At 45.9% G+C, this 21,065-nt stretch overlaps 1 pseudogene; it reads right to left on the bottom strand.

The window, feature by feature from the left end:
* Window positions 1–7,366: 7,366 nt before the first annotated feature.
* Window positions 7,367–19,426, bottom strand: LOC142488862 (uncharacterized; annotated as a pseudogene).
* Window positions 19,427–21,065: the final 1,639 nt, after the last annotated feature.

Below are 21,065 nucleotides of genomic sequence, written 5' to 3'. Positions count from 1 at the left end.
CGGTAGGGAGAGCGCCCCGATCGGAGGGCGCTCTTCCGCTGCTTCGGCGCGCGCCCGTCACACTCGGGCGCGCGCCAGGCTACTGCTGCGGCACAGAACGGGCAAATGCTCGAATAAACTGTGCCGCAGCAGTAGAAACCACCTGGAAGATCCCGGTGCCTTTTTCACTGGTTCGGGTACTGTTGTGGACACTCTCAACTCCCCCCCTCCCCGGGAATCGCCCTCCGTAGCGCCACTGCGCTGCCTTTCCCCAGTCCGTCTCCCTTCTTCTCCTGGTGAAATGTCCACGGACTCCAAACTAGGCGGGGAACCCGGGGACCGTGTGATTGGGGTAGGGGTTTTAGCTAGGGCCGGGGATGGGGCATAGGTGCGAGTGATAGGACCCCACGGGGTTAGGACCCGTTCCTGGCTGTCCGTAGACTGGTCCAATGAAGATACCTCAACCTCCCCAGTCCTTGGATCGCCCATCCAACTCCTGGGCCTTGTAGGTGAACGGGGACCTTCCCCCGATCGCCGAAGCGTCGCTGCTTCCTCTCCGGTGGTTCCGCCGTCGCCACCGGAAGTGATGTCTTCCCCGGAACCGGAAACACCGTCATCGCGGGTTGGACCCCCATGCGGGATCTCTTCCTCAATGACGACATCCGGAAGCTCCGCTGTCGTCGCCACCGGAAGTGATGCCGTCTCTCCACGTGCGCCTGCGGCCTGGCATGGCCTCTCCGCGTCTACACCGTCCGCGGGGGTAAGGTAAGCGAATGGACTCCTCTTACCCGTCCGCAGGGGTGCTGGCGTCTCTCGTCCGTCGCCGCCACGTTCTGAGGCGGAGGGACTCCGTCTCTCGGCTCGCCGATCTGCGGGGGACGTTCTGTCTTTCCAACAGGTACTGGTACCACGGGGTGTCGTCCTCCCCGGTTCCATCCTGGGCCTCGCGGTTGCCTCCGCTAGCTCCCGGAGATCATCGTCCGAGTAATCTCCCTTCTCGGGGCGGTCAGATGGTAACCCGACTGCCGCGGTTGCGGCCGACCCAACCGACTTGACCGGCTCCAGTCCCCTTTCTCCGGGACTCGCACGCCCTATCCACAGTGCGCCAGGGGACTCGGCGGCTCGCCTAGCCTGGTCCCCCGGGGGGTCAGCCGATAAAATCGGTATGAACGTCGGCATTGGCCATAAATACAGTGTCCCGCATTGTGCGCAACGTGCCGCCGTGTTGACCGTGCCTCCGGGCAGCCCGCATTGCAGGCAGAGCCCGACCACCATCTCGGTGTTAGCCACCCGTACCACCAGTAGCCCGCCGGGTACTGAGAATGGGCTGGGTGGAGACCATCGTGCCCACAGTGGAGGAGCAGGCCATTCTTTTTACAGGAGCCACTTCCTGTATAGGTCTGTTCAGATCAGTGGTTCCTCGCAACTGACTGGTGGAAGTTGCTGGATCCACCACTCCCTGCTTCGGCTCCTCCTTCCTCTGACACAACTGGAACCCGCCCCAGGGGTCACAATAATGGGCGGGTCCCACAGGGGAATATCATGCCCCTTAACTAAGACCGCTCCTTTCTCAGTCCTGGTGGTCAGCGTTTTCGTGCCAGTTTCCTCCTCAGGGCTGGGTTATTTTCCCGCGGCTAACTCCCGCCTTTTTCTTGCAGCTGCTTTGCGTGCAAGGTATCCTTCTCTTTTGCAATTGACTTCCACGGCCGGAACTACTTTCTGTAGTGGCGCCGTCTGGATATCAATCCCTGGGCCCAGTGGGTGCATTCCCACAGACCATAATTGAAAGTCACTCCCCCTGGTGGAAATCAGGGGAGGGTCCCATAGAGTAAGTGGTTGACTCAGCACAGGGGCTGAGTGAGTCACTGTCCATGCCGGCGCAGCCATAGCTTTCGCGCCATGCCCCCCATCAGGGCGGGGCTCTGCTGTTCGCGCCATTCCCGGCCAGCTTTTTGCAAGTCCTGCACCAGCCACATTTTCTGTGACTGTCCCATGCGGTTTCCCTAGCAAGCGGGAACCGCCATTTTGGTTGACTTTTAAGCCCAAAAAGTCCGTTTGTTTGCTCTCCTCGCGGGGTTCTCCCCCAATTATCACAATTTCCTCACACTCTTCAAGGGTGGCCCCTCGCTGTCCCAGACAGGATAAAAACGGGGCAGCCACAGCCTTCGCTCCGCTCCAGAGCAGCCTGGTTAACGATAACTCGGCGACCGTTTGCTCTTCAGTGGGGTGCACGCCATGGGTGCCCTCCCCATCAGCCTCTGGTCGCCATTTTGTGTTCTCTGCACCACGCGGATCCTCCATTCTCTCGTAGCAGTTATCGTACATGGGGCTCCGCTCTGCGGGGCAGCCTCCACATCAGTACAATAAAGAGTTGCTCAGATGCACCACCACATGTGTACCTGAACTAGGCTTGACTCAATGTGCACTACCTCAGGCTAGGCTCACTCTCTCAGTGTCTGCTGTATCTCCTTCCTCCCAGTCTGTGCTCCCTATGGTAAGTGTCTGGAATGGGCTAGGTACTCTGGCTCTGCCATGCAGTACTTGGGGCGTCTACCTCTCTTGGTCAGCCTAGCGCAGACCCTCTCCAGGATTCCTGACCAAGTTAACAGGCTATCCCTTTAGGCATCCTACCAACTAGCACTGCCTCAAGGTGACTCGGTCAGCTATAGCCCGGCTCCAGACCCCTCACTCCTTTCAGGCCCCTAGGTCGTCCCTGCGAACTGACAATATCCCGTCAGCCCCTTGACTACCCCTAGGTCCGTCCCTACGCAGCACAGAGTGGCAGCAGACACTCTCCCTGTTTCCCAGTGTGCCTAGCTAGAGCCTGTCCTGTTGACGGATCTGATCTCAGCAGCTCGCCTCCAAATGTAACGGTGTTTCTGGCCCGGCCTGACCCACCCAATCTCACATTGGCCCCTGTGGTCTAACCGGCCCCCATTACAGTGTAGGTATGTCTGGTGGTGCACCTGTTGGCAACAGGACTCCTGAGTCTCCCGCATGATGGTGTGTGGGGAGGACCCGTCCAGACAGGCAGCTGAGGTAGGGTGCTGAGTCTCACCTAGTTCCAGTGCAGCGCCTCCACCTCATCAGGGTCCCTGCGTCCGCAAGGGGATGATCCTGTTGAGGAACTCCTCCGTGGTGCCCCTCTCTGTACATTCACTCCACACCGGTACACGAGAGGTTTTGTGAATGAGAACATCTTTATTGGGTGATGTGGGCTAGCTGCCCCTCGCAGTAGAGTCTTAGCCACTCATTCCGCCGTCAGTGCCTCCCTTTAAAGGTGTATCTGTCCTTAGATAGGGATTCCCTATCCCCGCAGGGATCACTGCCCTGTGCCAGGTCCCTGGACACAGTCTCCTCTTTAGTTACTACAACATAACTTGAACTTGAGCTCCTGCCAGAACTCCTCTTCTTGGCAGAGCCGCATGTAGCTCTCTGACTGAGCTGTCACAACTAACACTCAGACTCCGACCATCCTAGACTAGACCTTGAACTAGACTCAGAACCGACTAACTTTTGATACAGTGCTGTGCCTTATGTAACTTCTGAGGCTGACACACCTCTGACATCACTAACCATGGAGTCAGAGCATGTGACCAGTCCCATCCATACACAGGGCACCCCACCAGGGTGTGAGGGTAAACCTCCATGATTACTGTTGGCATGCCCACACTTACCAGGCCTTACTGCCAACAGGAGAGATGACTGTAGGCATTTTACATGACCGCTACACCTACAAGGGGATGCACTTTGTAGGTAAAACTACAGAGACAAAAGGACTGTTCTCTCACAAAGCTAAAAGAAAACAGTGCCAGAGACATTTACATAAAGACATTGTGGTGCAACCAGCTAACCTGGAGCTGTGCATCCACCCTGCATCCTTTGCCAAAGAACCTTGGCCAAGAGACTTTGAAATTAGTGATACTGGCCGGTGTCACATCGCTATGTGAACATGGATTCTTGCATTGTTTGAGAATGTGATGTTACCTTTGTTATGAATTGCACATCTGTTCAATATTTTTCAGTTATATAGTGGTATCTCCAGATACCAGATGGGGAGTATGATGGAACAAGAATCACATTTCTGCCTGACCCCCCCTTCTGCTTGTCAGCTCCTTAAGTTCAGCTGCATGCATTTGTTCCTCATACACACACCGAGCCTGTGTGATGTATCAATATGTTGCCCTTTCTGCCTGTGAGCAGGTAGCCAGTGAGTTGCTACAGCAACCTCTGAAATTCTTCTCAGAATGGGCTATTCTGCCCTCCCCTCTTGTTTGTTTCCAGATAGTCTGTCCCAAGACTATTCCTGCTACCCAGAATTCCCTCACACTTCCTTTTAATTCCAACATTGGCTGAGTGAGTACATTCTGTTACTTCTCTACTGACAAGGCCTTATCCTTTTCACCTTTCCCTACTATCAAGCACACTCACCATAGAGACATTCTCTCATAACACCCTCATCCCCAAGTGCCTTTGTGAATCTATGCTTTCCCCAAAAAAGTGAAGAAAAGACAAAGTACTTGTTGTGCTTGTAACAGGAACGAGTTGAAGCTATCTGGGCTATTCATACCAAACGTGACACTGGCCTCAGAATAGCCACCATCCTGTATAATTTTTGCTAATTTAACAGGAAACATTTTAGCTGTCTTCTCATCAGCACTTGCAGGTTCACCGGTCACTTTAATGGTATGCAAGTTTGCCCTGTCTTTAAAACGCATAAACCAGCCCATACTTGCAGTGAACGTTTCATCCGTTGACCCTTCTTCATGCTGGTGCTTAATGTGCTCAAAAAGACTCAAAGCCTTGGCCTGAATTAAGGTTAAACTAATGGGCACATGACACTGGGATTGATCTTCCAGCCATATGATGAGGAGTTTTTCAACCTCAGTGTAGGAGGACATGTGCAGAGGTACACAATGGAGACTGTTTAAGGTGAAATTAAAAAACGGCTTTATTGTGCCTGAAAATAAGCCAAACAGAAAAAAACTATCTCTGCTTTGGAGACTATCTACACATGTAGCTCAGCCCTCTCTGACTGGGTTGGTTAGCTAAGCTATTTACCAACCCCAAAATATAAACATACTGCTGCGGCCGAGTTTATTCGAGCATTTGCCCGTTCTCGGCCGCAGCAGTAACCTGGCGCGCGCCGGAGGGTGCCGGGCGCGCGCCGAAGCAGCGGAAGAGCGCCCTCCGATCGGGGCGCTCTCCCTCCCGCTGCCGGGTCCGCCGGTTCCCCCGGAACCCCCTGCCGCCGTCCCCCACATCGCGGGACACCAGGGCTCCCTCGGGGAGCCCTGGACGCGCGTGCAGGGGGCGCTGGCACCCGATGACGCGTGACCGCGCATCGGTGATGCGCGGCACGCTGAGGGAGTGCGGCTAGCACCGCAAGCCGGGGGATCCCCCAGCTTGCGGTGCTAGCCGTGCTCGAATTAAACATGTCGGTAGTGTATATACGGATATTTTACAGTTCCAAAAGGAAGTCTCATCTGTTCTCCTGAAGCTGTAGGGGAAGTCCTCTCTGCTCTCCTGGGTAAGCACCTTTGTGTGCTACAGCAATGTCTGTCCAGGTTTTGAGGTCTGGTCCCCTTGTCTTGCAATCAGCATACAGTCCAGTCCTTCTGCAGCTCAAGACAGCAGTTCCTCTGGTCAGTCTCCCCAATTGTGCGATTCAGGAATCTCTGCTCTGTCTCCTAGTTCAGCTCAGGTGTGAGCTAAGGAGTCTCACTTCCTGTCTCAAAGGCAGGCTTTTTCTAACACCTCTAATCAGCCAGGTGCTGGTCAATTAACCAGCACACTTCTAGATTAGAGGCAAGTTTTCTGAACAGGGTAAGTCCCCTGTTACATTCAGCAATATGTCCATCACGTTGCCTTATTGTTTTGGCTTGCATAGGAGTTGAACCCTTATTCTGTTCCAATATTCTGGAAACAATATTGGTCTATGAATAGACCAAAGTGTCCGATGCTCGAAAAACAAGATTAAAGGTGTAGACCTGGAGTAAACGCGGTACAATAAAGTTCTAAAGATATAAATCCAGTAACTTGTAGGTTCCCGGCTGTGTAAAACCTCGTAGATGAATGTCTCTGATAGAGTAAAAGTATATAATTATACCGCCAACTGGCTGATCGCATTCAGCACTATCACGTTGCAGTTCTCTTACTCACGGCACAGCAGACTGATGGTCACCGATCATGACCAGACCCCCACTCCTCAACGGCAAGCAACAGTGCCCTTCAGTGAAGTGCCAGGGGTAGGTTGCGCGGCATCAGCTAGCTCCGCCAGCTCCGTATCAACTCCACGCGGTCACAGCGCCGTTTGTATGCGCATCCGTATGCGCGTCCTCACAGACTCAGGCACCACTTGTTTCCTCCACGGGGTGGACTGTCGCACTCTGATACATTCCGATGAAGCTGGAACGGGGCACCAATAGTAGTGCAGGAAGAACCCCTCAGAAGCGTCTCCAGGTCGGCGTACTACCAGGTAAATAATCAGCAGTATCTTTGATCCAGGCTGTGCACCGGTTCCTGCCTGGATCAAAGATGTTCCAATATTCTGGCCTTGTCTTTTAGAATTGTCACAATTGTTGTGCGAGGTGTATCCAAGGCCAAGGTCCAACGATCCAAGGCACGGCCAATTTCTGTATTGGTCTCTCCTTTCTCTAAATGCTTTATGATGTTTAATTTTGACTTGAAAGTAACAGGTTTTCTATTACGTTTTTGAGCAACCTCACTGGCATGTTTGCTTTTATCAGACATGGTTAAGGGCATAGATACACCACTAAACCTTCACACAGACTGAGCTGGACAATTTCCCTGACCTGCAGCCTTGTGATTGGCCGATTGCTGCAATTTGGCAACGCCTCGTACAGTATGAGCATCAGGTAAGCCATTTTGGCGTCGGATAAATGCCCATTGGTATGTATTGTTAAGCGTCAGATAAGCCGTTCGTCGTAAAGTGAGGACCACCTGTATACTGTACAAGAAGATCTCCAGGAGGCTTGCAGGTTTACGTACGTCCTGCCGGAATATAATGTCCAGGATCTCATCAGACCTCCCAAAGTGATGCTGACTGCAACTCTGCTTGCATCAGCCTTGGGGTCTCATGGGGACTCAGCTGCTTTATTTTTCTTTAGTTTCTTTCACCTGTTTTATTCCTGCCGCCTCTTTTTATTCTGTTGCCTTTTTTTGTTTTTTGATTCGTTCGTCTCTTTTTTTTCTTACGATTCATTCCCTTCTTTTTCTTCTGTCACCTCTTTTCCTTTGCCTCTTTTTTTCTCTTTTTTCTATCGGCTCTTTTTCTTTCGGTCCTTTTGCCTCTTTTTTCTCTTTTTTCTTTCTCCTTTTTTCTTTTGCCTCTTTTTTTTGCCTCTTATCTTTTGGTTTTTTTGCTTTATTTTCTATTGCTTTTTTTCTGTTGCCTCTTTTTTTCTTTTGTTTCCTTTGCCTGTTTTCCTTTCGCCTCTTTCATTTTGCCTCTTTCACCTCTTTCTTTCATTTCTTTCGCATCCTTTTTTCTTTCGCCTTTTTCTTTCGCCGCTTTTTCTTTTGTTTCTTTTTCCTCTTTCTCTTACACCTCTTTCTTTCGCCTCTTTTTATTTAGTTTCTTTTGCCTTTTTTTTGGTTTCTGTTGTCTCCATTTTCTTTCACCTCTTTTTTTTCTCTAGCTTATCTTTCGCTTCTTTCCCCGCTTTTTCTTTCACCTTTCGCCTCTTTTTTATTCGCCTCTATCTTTTGCTCCTTTTTTCTTTTGCCTTTTTCTTTCGTTTCTGTCATTTCTTCTGCCTGTTTCTTTAGTTTTTTTTTCTTTCATTTCTTTTGCCTCTTCTTTCTTTTGTCTCTTTTTTTGCCTCTTTTTTTCTTTCGTTCCTTTTGCCTCTTTTCCTCTTACGTCATTTCCTTTTTTTTCACCTTTTATTTTGCCTCTTTTTTCCTGTCGCCTCATTTTTTCTTTAATTTCTTTAATTTCTTCCGCCTCTTATTTTCTTTTGTTTCTTTCTCCTTTTTTCTTTTGCCTTTTTCTTTCGTTTCTGTCATTTCTTCTGCCTGTTTCTTTAGTTTTTTTTTCTTTCATTTCTTTTGCCTCTTCTTTCTTTTGTCTCTTTTTTTGCCTCTTTTTTTCTTTCGTTCCTTTTGCCTCTTTTCCTCTTACGTCAGTCCTTTTTTTTCACCTTTTATTTTGCCTCTTTTTTCCTGTCGCCTCATTTTTTCTTTAATTTCTTTAATTTCTTCCACCTCTTATTTTCTTTTGTTTCTTTCTCCATTTTTCTTTCGCCTTTTTCTATCACCTCCTTTTCTTCTGTCACCTTTTCTTTCGCCACTTTTACCTTTTATTTCTTTCACCTTTTTTTTTTTTTTACTCTTTTTCTTTTGCTTCTTTTTCTTTCTTTTCTTTTGCGTCTTAATTTCGGTTTGCCTTATTTTTTTCTTTCGCTTCCTTTTCTTTCGCCTTTTTTTCCCTTTAATTTCTTTTGTCTCTCATTTTCTTTTGTTTCTTTCTCCTTTTTTCTTTTTTTGCCTCCTTTTCTTTAGCCTTTTTCTTTCGTTTCTGTCGTGTCTTTTGCCTGTTTCTTTTGTTTTTTTTTCTTTAATTTCTTTTGTCTCTTTTTTTTGTCTATTTTTTCTTTCGCCTCTTTTCCTCTTTTTCTTTTGCCTCTTTTCCTCTCTTTTGTTTCTTTCGCCTCTTTTTTCACCTTTTTTTCTATTGCCTCTTTTCCTTTCGCCTCTTTTCCTTTCACGTCGTTTCCTTTCGCCTCTCCTTTTATTTTGCCTCTTTTTTTCTTTCGCTTTTTCTTTCACCTCTTTTCTTTTTGCCTCTTTTATCTTTCTTTTTTTTCGCTTTATTTTCTATCGCTTTTTTTCTGTTGCCTCTTTTTTTCTTTTGTTTCCTAATTTCTTTCGCATCCTTTTTTCTTTCGCCTTTATCTTTCACCTCTTTTTCTCCTGTCGCCTTTTGCTTTCGCTGCATTTTGTTTTGCTTTTTTTGCCTCTTTCTCTTTTTTTCACCTCTTTTCCTTTTGCCTCTTCCTTTTGCCTCTTTCAATCGCCTCTTTTTATTTAGTTTCTTTTGCCTTTTTTTTATTTCTGTTGCCTCCATTTTCTTTCACCTTTTTTTTTCTCTAGCCTATCTTTCACTTCTATCCCCACTTTTTCTTTCACCTTTCTCCTCTTTTTTTATTTGCCTCTATCTTTTGCTCCTTTTTTCTTTCGCCTTTTTCTTTCGTTTCTGTCGTTTCTTCTGCCTGTTTCTTTTGTTTTTTTCTTTAATTTCTTTTTTTCTTTTGTTTCTTTTGCCTCTTTTCCTCTTTTCCTTTCACCTCTTTTCCTTTCACATTGTTTCATTCGCCTCTATCTTTCTACTCCTTTTCTTTCACCTTTTATTTAGCTTCTTTTTTTTCCGTTTCTTTAACCTCTTTTTTTCCTGTCACATCTTTTTTTCTTTAATTTCTTTCGCCTCTTATTTTCTTTTGTTTCTTTCTCCATTTTTCTTTTACCTTTTTTTTGCCTCTTTTTTATCGCTTCTTTTCCTTTCTTTCACCTCTTTTTTCGGTTTGCCTCTTTTCTTTCACCTCTTTCTTTTGCCTACTTTTCTTTCACCTCCTTTTCTTTTGCTTTTTTTCTATTGCTTTTTTTCCCCCTTAATTTCTTTAGCCTCTTTTTTTTCCTTTAATTTCTTTTGCCTCTTTTCTTCTTTCGCCTTTTTCTTTCACCTCTTTTTCTCCTGTCGCTTTTTCTTTTGGCGCTTTTTTCTTTTATTTCTTTCGCCTTTTTTTAACTCTTTTTTCTTTCTTTTCTTTTGCCTCTTTATTTCGGTTTGCCTTTTTTTCTTTTGCCTTTCTCTTTCTTTAATTTCTTTCGTCTCTCATTTACTTTTGCTTCTTTCTCCTTTTCTCTTTCGCCTTTGTCTTTCACCTCCTTTTCTCCTGTTGCATTTATTTCGACGCTTTTTTTCTTTTGTTTATTTCCCCTCTTTTCCCTTTTTGTTGTTTCTTTTGCCTTTTTTTCTTATTGCCTCTTTTTTTACCTCTTATTTTCTATTGACTTTTTTCTTTTCTTGCCTCTTATTTTCTTTTGTTTCTTTCTTTTCTTCACCTGTTTTTTTCAGTTTGCCTCTATTTCTTTCGCCTCTTTCTTTTTTCTTTTGCCTGCTTTTCTTTCACCGCCTTTTCTTTCACCTTTTTTACTCGTTTTTCTCTCTCGCTTTTTCTTTCCTTTTTCACCTGTTTTTTTCGGTTTGCCTCCTTTTCCATTCGCCTCTTTTTTTTCTGTTTCTTTTGCCTCTTTCATCTTTCGCCTCTTTTTCTTTCGCCTTTTTTTTCTCTTTTTCTCTCGTTTCTTTTTCTTTCTTTTCTTTCGCCTCTTTATTTTGGTTTGCCTTTTTTCTTTAGCTTCCTTTACTTTCACCTTTTTTTTCTTTTGCCTTTTTTATTCTTTCGTTCCATTCACCTCTTTTCCTTTCGCCTCTTTCGCCTTTTTTTTTCTTTCGTTTCTTTTTCTTTAGTTTCTTTTGCTTTTTTTTCTTTTGCCTTTTTTTGTTCTGTTACCTCCATTTTCTTTCACCTCTTTTCTTCTGTCGCCTTTTTCTTTCTCAATTTTCTTTCGCCTTTTTTTTTTGCCTCTTTTTTTATCGCTTCTTTTTCTTTCTTTCACCTCTTTTTTTTGTTTTGCCTCTTTTTCTTTTGCCTCTTTCTTTTGTCTGCTTTTCTTTCACCTCCTTTTCTTTCGTTTTTTTTCTTTCGCCTCCTTTTCACCTGTCGTTTTTTCTTTCGCCGCTTTTTTCTTTTATTTCTTTCACCTTTTTTTTTTTTTACTCTTTTTCTTTTGCTTCTTTTTCTTTTTTATTTCGCTTTTTCTTTCACTTTTTCTTTCACCTCTTATTCTCCTGTCGCCTTTTTCTTTTGCTGCTTTTTTCTTTTATTTCTTTCGCCTTTTGTTACTTTCAGATTTTTTCTTTCGCCTTTTTTCTATCGCCTTATTTTTTTCCTCTTTTTTCTATCGCTTCTTTTTCTTCCACCTCTTTTTTTTCAGTTTGCCTCTATTTCTTTCGCCTCTTTCTTTTGCGTGCTTTTCTTTCACCTTTTTTTTTCACTTGTTTTTTCTCTCGCTTATTTTTCTTTCTTTTTTCACCTCTTTTTTTCGGTTTGCCTCCTTTTCTTTCACCTCTTTTCCTTTCGCCTCTTTTTCTTTAATTTCTTTTGCCTTTTTTTTCTTTTATCTTTTTTTTGTTTCTGTTGCCTCTATTTTCTTTCACCTCTTTTTCTCCTGTTGCTGTTTTCTTTCTATGCTTTTTTCTTTTGTTTCTTTCGCCTTTTTTTGCCGCTTTTTTTAATCGCTTATTTTTTTTTCTTCCACCTCTTTGTTTCAGTTTGCCTCTTTTTCTTTCGCCTGCTTTTCTTTCACTTCCTTTTCTTTCGCTTTTTTTCTATTGCCTTTTTTCCCCTTAATTTCTTTCGTCTCTTTTCTTTCGCCTTTTTTTTTTTTGCTTCTTTTCTTCTTTTGTTTCTTTGGACTCCTTTTTCGTTCGCCCTTTTCTTTTACCTCTTTTCTCCTGTCGCATTTTCTTTTGTCACTTTTTCTTTTATTTCTTTCGCCTTTTTTTTTTTTTTTATAACTTGTATTTTATTGGTTTTTAAAGCTCAGAAGAAGTACAACAGATATCCATTACAGGATCGTGAGTTTTTTACATTCCATACATAAGATAACTGAGTACAGTGTATGAACATTGTTTATAACCTAACTGGGTCGTGGGAAAGAAGGGAAAGGATAGGCAGGGCAAGGGAGGGGGGGTTGGGTGGGGGGGGGAGGGATTACGGCCGAGGATCCATTCGAACCTATGTTGCCTGTGTTTTAGCTTCCTGAATCGGGGTTGTTTATACGATTATTTGCCTTTCCAACTAATCTACCTGATAGTGACTGACAGCCAGTCGACCAAAGATATCATCGCAGGAGAACGCATCTGCAATTATTAAAGCATTATTGTGGTTATCTCTACCCCCGGGATGTCTGTCTGGGCTAACCAGGGTGTCCATACTTTTAGAAAATTTTCACCCGAATCATTAATAAGGCTTGTCAGTTTTTCCTTCTGACATATATACCAGCTTTTATTCCGAATTTTGGGGATTGTAGGAAGTGCATTCTGGTTCCAGATTGCTGCGATCGTGCTCCTCACTGCCGTTGCGAAATGGGAAATTAGTTTGAGTTCAACTTTTGCTAGTCCTGGTATTGCTCTGTTCAATAGAAAGAGCCAGGGATCCAATTGAGTTTTGAGGCCCTATATCCTCTGTAGCCAATCCTTAATTTTGATCCAGATTGGAACTAAGTGAGGTCAAGACCACAGCATGTCTAACAAGTCTGCTGACTCTCCACATTGTCGCGGGCACAACGGGGAGTGTCCTAGAATAAATTTCGATAATTTTAGTGGGGTATGATACCATCTCATCAGGGTCTTAGTGCTGCGGCCAAGTTTATTCGAGCATTTGCCCGTTCTTGGCCGCAGCAGTAGCCTGGCGCGCGCCCGAGAGTGACGGGCGCGCGCCGAAGCAGCGGAAGAGCGCCCTCCGATCGGGGCGCTCTCCCTACCGCTGCCGGGTCCGCCGGGTCCCCCAGAACCCCCTGCCGCTGTCCCGCGATCGCGGGACACCAGGGCTCCCTTGGGGAGCCCCTGGACGCGCGTGCAGGGGGCGCACGCTCCCGAAGACGCGTGACCGCGCGTCTATGACGCGCGGCACGCCGAGGGGCGGCCACTAGCAAGCCGGGAAATCTCCCGGCTTGCGGTACCGGCCACACTCTAATAAAGTGTGTCGGTAGTGTATATGCGTTCTCCTTTAATGTTACGCATATTGAACTTTTAGAGGCTGCCGTCACCATATGTGACCATTCGTCCAAATCTGGGCTCTCATCTAGATCTTTTTCCCAATTCAACATATAGCTTAATTTGCTTGTTACCTTGACAGCAGAACCGACTACCTCTCTATACATTTGCGATGTGAGTCCCTTTGTTGACGTCTCACTAAGACAGAGCCTTTCAAATGATGTCAATGGGGGGTGTGGGTTAAATTTATTATAGAAAGCTCTGATCTGAAGGTATCTATACAGCTCTGATTGTGGGATATTTTTTATATGAGTTGATTTGTGCAAATGGCAAAATTTTGTTATTACCTTCCAGATCTGTAAGTCGTACTATACCCTTACGTTTCCAAATTGCAAAGTTTGCCCTAACTAAGCCAGGAGCAAAAGATGGATTATCCCAGAGGGGAGTCATCAAGGTGTTTTTGGTAGTTAGATTACATTTGAATTTAGTCGCCTCCCATATCGACAACGAATTGTTAATTGAGGATAGCGGTGATGGTATAGCTTTCTTAGCTATTTTTGGGCTCCAAATTAAGTTGCCTAGCTCCAATGGTGAGGAGGCAGCGTTCTCTAATGCTACCCAGCGTCTCAAATCCGGGTTTGTGTGCCATTGAGAGATTTGGCATAATTGTGCCGCTTTGTAGTATGATAACAAGCAAGGTACCGCTAGCCCCCCTTCCGCAGTTTGTCTCTGGAGGGTTCGTTTATTTAGTCTTGCTTTTCTGCCGCCCCATATAAATTTGGAGATTGAAGATTGAAGGCTGAGTATCTCTTTCAATCTAAGTGGCACCGGGAGCGCTTGAAATAGATATAGGAGTCGCGGTAGTAAATTCATCTTCACACTATTTATTTTACCAATCCAAGATATGTTACATTTTGACCAGCGACCTATATCCTCCCGTAGGGTCCTGATTAACCTGGGGTAGTTGCCCGATACACCGAATTATAATCTTTGGGAATATATATTCCCAGGTACTTAATCGCTTTATTCTGCCAATTGAAGTTGAAATTGATGGAGATGAGTTTTTCTAATGGTTTTGGTAAATTTATGTTTAGGGCTTCTGATTTAGATTGGTTAATCTTGAACCCTGAGATTTTATTAAATTGACCCAGCAACTCAAAGAGATTGGGAAGCGACGTCAGGGGTCTGGACAACACCAGGAGGACAGTCGGGTATTGAGGGGAAGGGCATTCCAGAGTGGTGGGGCAGAAAGTGAGAAAGGTTTAAGGCGGGAGAGAGCTTTAGATACAAAGGGGGTAGAAAGAAGACATCCTTGAGAAAAACGCAAGAGTCGGGATGGTGCATAGCGAGAAATTAGGGCTGAGATGTAAGCAGGGGCAGAAGAATGTAAAGCTTTAAAAGTGAGCAGGAGAATTGAGTGTGAGATACGTGATTTGATCGGAAGCCAGGAGAGGGATTTCAGGAGGGGAGATGCGGAGACAGATTTAGGAAAGAGTAGAGTGATTCTGGCAGCAGCGTTTAGGATAGATTGTAGGGGAGACAGGTGAGAGGTAGGAAGGCCGGACAGCAGGAGGTTGCAGTAATCGAGACGTGAGAGAATGAGGGTCTGAGTCAGGGTTTTAGCAGTTGAGTAACAGAGGAAAGGGCGTATCTTTGTGATATTGCGGAGGAAAAAGCAACAAGTTTTAGAAACGTTTTGAATATGAGAGGAGAATGAGAGTGAGGAATCAAGTGTAACCCCTAGGCAGCGTGCGTGGGCTACTGGGTGAATGATCATATTTCCAATAGCAATGTGGAAGGAGGTAGTAGGGCCAGGTTTGGGAGGAAGTATAAGGAGCTCTGTTTTTGCCATGTTAAGTTTCAGTCAGCGGATGGCCATCCAGGATGATACAGTATTCCAGAGAGGCATTCAGAAACTTTGGTCTGTATAGCAGGTGTAAGGTCAGGGGTTGAAAGGTAAATTTGTGTGTCGTCAGCATAGAGGTGATATTTGAACCCAAAAGATGTGATTAGGTCACCTAGAGAGAGTGTGTAGAGAGAAAAGAGAAGGGGTACCCCCACAGAGAGATCAATAGAGGAGGAGGAGATGTTAGCAAAAGAGACACTGAAGGTACGATGGGAGAGGTAAGAGGAGATCCAGGATAAAGCTTTGTTCCGAATACCAAGAGTATGGAGAATGTGAAGGAGAAGAGGGTGGTCCACGGTGTCGAATGCTGCAGAGAGGTCGAGTAATATGAGCAGAGTGTAATGACCTCTGTCTTTGGCAGCGTGGAGGTCGTCAGTTATTTTAATGAGGGCTGTTTCAGTAGAGTGAGCAGTGCGGAAGCTAGATTGTAGAGGGTCTAGGACAGAATAGGTGTTGAGAAAGTGTAGCAATCGAGAGAATACAAGACGTTCAAGGAGTTTGGAGGCAAAAGGCAGGAGGGAGACAGGTCGATAGTTAGAAGGACAGGTAGGGTCAAGTTTGCTGTTTTTGAGTAATGGTATGACTGTTGCATGCTTGAAGGATGATGGAAAGGTACCAGAGTAGAGGGAAGAGTTAAAGATCTGTGTGAGCATAGGGATTATAGAAGGAGCAAGAGGTTTTAGGAGATGGGAGGGAATGGGATCAAGAGGGCAAGTGGTAGAGGGAGAAGAGGAGATCAGCAGTGACACATCCTCCTCCGAGATAGTGGAAAAAGAGTCAAGAAAGGCAGGAGGAGAGTTGGGAAGCATTGTGGGATGGGAGGAGGCAACAGATGGGATGTTCTGCCGTATGGACTCCACCTTTTCCTTAAAAAAGTCAGCAAAGTCCTGAGGTGAGATGGAGGAAGAAGAGGAGGCAGCTGAGGGTGGTCTGAGTAGAGTCAAAGACAGAAAAGAGACGGCGTGGGTTAGACTTGTGTGTGTTGATTAGTGATGAAAAGTAGGTTTGTTTAGCTTGAGAGAGGGCAGAGTTGAAACAGGATAGCATAAATTTGTAGTGAAGGAAGTCTGCGAGAGTATGAGATTTCCTCCAGAGGCGTTCAGAGGAACGAGTGGAGGAATGCAGCATGCGTGTGTGGGAGTTTAGACAGGGTCTGGGGTTAGAAGGGCGAGGACGGCAGAGAGAAAGCGGGGCATGAAGATCAAGAGAGGAAGATAAGGCAGAGTTGTAGTTCCTGACCAGGTTGTCAGGGTCTGAAGCAGAACTGAGATAGGAGAGGGAGGAGCGTAAAGTGGAATCAAGAGCTGGTAGGTTAATAGAGCGCAGGTTTCTGCAAAAACGAGGGCGAGATGGAGATGGAGAGAAGCGAGAGAGAGAAAATGAGATGAGGTGATGGTCAGAGAGAGGAAAAGGAGAGATGGAGAAGTCGGAGAGAGAGAAGTTTTTAGTGAAAACCAGGTCTAGGTAGTGTCCATCCTTGTGGGTGCTGGCTTCAGTCCACTGTTGAAGGCCAAAAGAAGAGGTTAGAGAAAGAAAGCGGGAAGCCCAAGGGAGAGAGGGGTCATCAATGTGGCAATTGAAGTCCCCAAGGAGAAGAACAGGGGAGTCTGAGGAGAGAAAGAAAGAGAGCCAGGATTCAAAGTGAGAGAGAAAGGCAGAAGGGGGATGAGTAGAGGAAGGTGGGCGATAGATGATCGCCACATGGACCGGGAGAGGAGAGAAGATCTGGACTGTGTGAACTTCAAAGGAGGGAAAAGTAAGAGAGGGGGGAATAGAAATTGTTCGGTAGCGGCAGAGAGAGGAGAGCAGGAGCCCCACGCCTCCACCCCTGCCACCAGGGCGCGGAGTGTGGGAGAAGGAAAGGCCACCATAGGAGAGGGCAGCTTCCAGAGCAGAGTCAGTCTGAGTGAGCCAGGTCTTAGTTATGGCAAATAGGAGCAGGGAGTGAGAGAGAAAGAAGTCATGCACAGAGAGGAACTTGTTAGAAAGGGAGCGAGCATTCCAAAGGGCACAGGAGAAAGGGAGAGAGGAGGGAGGGTGGCAGGGGATGGGTATGAGGTTGGAGGGGTTTACACCAGAAGGAGTAGAAGTTGCATGTGGAAGGCGAGGACGAGAGCAAGTAGAAATAAGGCAGGGACCAGGATTGGGAGATATATCCCCAGAAGCAAGGAGGAGAAGCATGGATAGAAAGAGAATATGTGAGGATGATTTGTAGGGGTGTGTTTTAGTGCAGGAGGCATAGCTGTGTGGTGACAGAGGGCGCAGGTAAGAGAGGAGTTCATGTGAACTAAGAAGTGGGGAAGTAAGGAGAGATGGCGAAATATGAATAGAGTTAGAGACATGATGAGGCTGGTGGAAGGAAGAGCATAATTTGAAAATAAGTGAGGTTACAGCAAATATAAAAAGTAAAGGCGGCATCACAGCAATAGTAATGTGTTGAGATGTGCAGTCTGGGATGATATCCTCCTTTCCAGCGTAGATCAAATGCAGGAATCAGAAGCAGTAGATTGCTGCAAGCGTAGCTTTTAAATATGCCCAGTCAATCCTATCGAATGCTTTTTCCGCATCTAGACTCAACACCATTACGGGTACTTGTTGTGCATTGGCTATCTCTACCAGATCAATGATTCGTCGGGTGTTATCTGCTGATTGTCTCTCTCTTATGAAACCAACTTGATCTGGGTGTATGAGTCTAGGCAGGATTTGACTTAATCTATTGGCAATCAATTTAGAGTACATTTTGATATCCGTGTTTATGAGCGAGATAGGTCTATAACTCTTACAATCCAATGGGTCTTTTCCTTGTTTATAAATTAGTGATATGGACGCCTGCAACATTTGTTCCGGGAAAGCGGCTCCCTCCAATACCGCGTTGAACATACGCAAGAATTGTGGGGCTAGTAGTTTTACATATTTTTTGTAGTACAGGCCTGAGTACCCGTCTGGGCTTGGGGCTTTAGATACTTTCAGATTTTTGATCACGTGCGTGATCTCCTCCATAGTGAACTCCCCCCCCCCAGAAATGCTACGTTCCCCATCCGTCAATTTTGCTAGGCTTGAACCCGATAGAAAATTCTTCAAAGCTCTTTTAGTACTATGGGTTTGTGCCACTTTCTCTCCATTATACAAATTCTCATAAAATAGTTTGAATTCCTCTACTATTAATTTAGGGTTTGCGGAGATGACTCCTGATTTTCGTCTTATCGCTTGAATACTGTAATTTGGTAATTTGTTTCTCGATTTATTTGCTAGCATAGTATCTGGCTTGTTTGCTTTGTCAAAAAAATTCCTCTTTGACCAATTCAGTGAGTTATCGGCCTGGGAGGTTAAAAGGAGGTTTAGTTCAATTTTAATATCTTTGATTGTCATAAGGACATTTGAGTTGTGATCCCGTTTGTGTTTTTCCATTTGGTCTTTTAATCTAGTCTGCAGCTGTACTATTTTAGCCTCCCTTTCCCGTTTCCTCCTAGCTGCAAGATTGATCAATACTCCTCTTAAAGTGGCTTTGTGCGCCTCCCATAGCGAGGAGTGGGAAGTCACTGATCCTACATTTAATTTAAAGTATTGGTCTATTTCCTCCGCTATTTTTTGGGCCAGTTCTGGGACTCTTAATAAGGACTCGTTTAGCTTCCAGTTTGCTCCCGGCTTTTCTAGGCTTAATTGGGTGCACCTCAGCTCTATAGGTGCGTGATCCGACCACGAAATATCGTGGATTCCCGCATGGGAGATCTTTGGAACCAGTCTGCTCGATACAAAGAAGTAGTCGATTCTACTGTATGAAGAGTGTGGATGTGAATAGAATGTATAATCTCTGTTTAATGTGTGTAGTTCCCTCCATATATCTATTAAATTGTTGTCTTTCAGGGCCACCTTTAGTGTAGTGGGGGCCTCTCTCTCGGATTTTCGCGGGGGGCCTGATCTGTCAATTTTCGGATCAAGGACTGAGTTAAAGTCTCCTGCTACAATTATTGGACCCTTTGCTATTCTGTGTAATTTGCTAAAGACCATTGTGAAAAAGGAGGGGTCACGGTCACATGGAGCGTAAATTGACGCCAGTGTAAGAGGTTGGCCATTGATCATGCCTTGTAGAATCAGATATCTCCCCTCTTTATCTTTGATCATGGCGTCTAACTTAAATGGGCATCTGTTGTTAAAGATGATCGCCACACCTTTCTTTTTCTTGGCAGATGAAGCTAAATAGTATTGTCTGAAGTGTTTGTCTAAAAATTTTGGTGAACTGCTAATACTGAAGTGCGTTTCCTGCAATAACACTATGTCAGCGTGTCGCCTCTGGTAATCTGTAAACGCCAATCTTCTTTTCCTTGGACAGTTTAGTCCCTTCACATTGTGAGATAGCAGTGTCAGCCCCATTGAAAATTGGCTGGATATTCACTTAAATCCATAGCGGAGTATAAAATGTGTATAGATTTAAAATTTACCTTCCAGCTATCTTCACAGGCAGCAGGTGTTTTGCGTTTGGAGCTACTGGCTGTGTACGGACTCCTCGACCATCCTTGGGAAAGGGTTAAGGGAAGGGAAAATGGGTAGGAAAGAAACAACTTGGGAGATTCTCTTGAGGTCTTAGACCACTTCGAATCTCTTGGCTCTGGGGATTTTCTGGGAATCCGGACTCCACTGCCGGGTGTCCTCCTGGCCGTACCTACTCGGCCCCCAGCATCCCCGAGGTCTTTAACGATTGGCCTGGATATCTCCAGATCAATCCTTGATGGCCGCATAGCGAGGACCGTGGGTGAGATACTCCCAGCCCACGGCATGGCTTATTTTATAACTCATAAACACATCAAATTAACGTTTAGTAACACACCGGACTGTATGCACGCATATCCCATTGTACTTCAAAACTTTTTCTAATATGTCTCTCCTTACTCCTCTCAGTACTGGTTATAATCTATTCTATCTGTCTTTACCCCCACATCCTCCCCATCACGTTAATCCTGTCATGATCAGATAGACGATACACTTTCGCTATTTACCCCATGTACCATCCTTTTCCCTGCCCACCAATTCATGCGTATGTGGTACGTCACCTGCGTATTTACTCCTATCCTCTATAGCTGGGTAAATTACGGGCGCTGAGAGAGCGCGTAGGGGCGCTAGGGAGAGAGGAAAGACAGGTGCCTGCTTACTACCTTATGCAGAAAAGTACTGTTTTTACACCTATTACCACTCGCGACATCCGAGAACTTTCAACTTGTAAGTAACCATTATTAACAGCCCCACAGTCTAATCTCTACACAACAAATATTCCCCTTAACTCGATGCAACCTTAGGACCCCTCCAACCGGAGGGAGGAACGAGAACATCTTGTATCAGTCAGTACAACACAGATTTCATGAATGCTTCAGTGGAAACTGGCCCCCTCAACCTTCTGGGTATCTCGATTGTTAATTCTGCGTCTCAGCTCCTTGCCCGCCCCTACCCTTCCGAGGGCCATCTGGTGCCCTGGTGCAGTTCCAGGTTCTCTGGAGGGGGCCACAGTCTTTGGATCCACCTTGTCTTACTCTGGACCTAAATCTGCTCCGGTCCCAGCAGGCATATTTAAAGTGTCTGACCTCTTGGATGCCCCTCTATTGGATCTTGTAGTCCTCCCCAGCGTGTTAAATACTTGTGTAGTGTACCCCATTAAGCAGCTACTGTTAAGCCCCTCTGCCTATCTAGAGTCTCCTCAGTGTTCCCCAATCAGTCTTTATTATTGTTTGGGGGGCCCATGCTGTGAAAGGGGGGGGGGGGAGGGGGCGATCCCGACACTGTCAGACCACCGGCCCCTCCTTATCGGCTGTGTTTGGGGGGTTTTGTGCAGGTCTACCTTGCCTGCAGCTCGTCTGCTGCACTGCCCGATGTGGAGATGTGGGGAATCCAAGATGGCCACCGTCTCTGTCTGTAACTGTGGACTGTGAACTGTCTGAACCAAACAAACTTTATTGACTTTACTCGTGAACAAACGAACATAACTGTGCCCTTTTAAGTCTTAATTGATTCTGAATTGTGATCGATTAAGGGACTTCTGTTGCTGCTTTCGCGCCGAGCTCTTCACTTTGTTCCAGGCTGGATCCGGAGAGGATGTCTCGTCTGCCTCCAGGTCAGTGGTATCGCCCCCAAGGCCCAGTTTCTTCAGGAATGGCTCCTTTTCTTCTGGGCTTCTGAGAGTGATGGCAGCCCCGTTTTTGAGCACCTGTAGGCCAAAGGGGAAAATCCAACGGTATCTTATACCATTATCACGAAGCATCTTGGTGATTGGTATGAGGTTCCTCCGTTTAGCCAGCGTAGCGGGGGCGAGATCCTGAAAGATCAGCATCTTAATGCCTTCAAATTCAATTGCCCCTGCGTCTCTGGAGATGCGGCAAATTGCGTCTT

Source organism: Ascaphus truei, chromosome 2, assembly GCF_040206685.1.
Source record: "Ascaphus truei isolate aAscTru1 chromosome 2, aAscTru1.hap1, whole genome shotgun sequence".
Lineage (NCBI taxonomy): Eukaryota > Metazoa > Chordata > Amphibia > Anura > Ascaphidae > Ascaphus > Ascaphus truei.
Note: the sequence above shows the minus strand (reverse complement) of the source record. Positions and strands in the feature narration are given on the sequence as shown.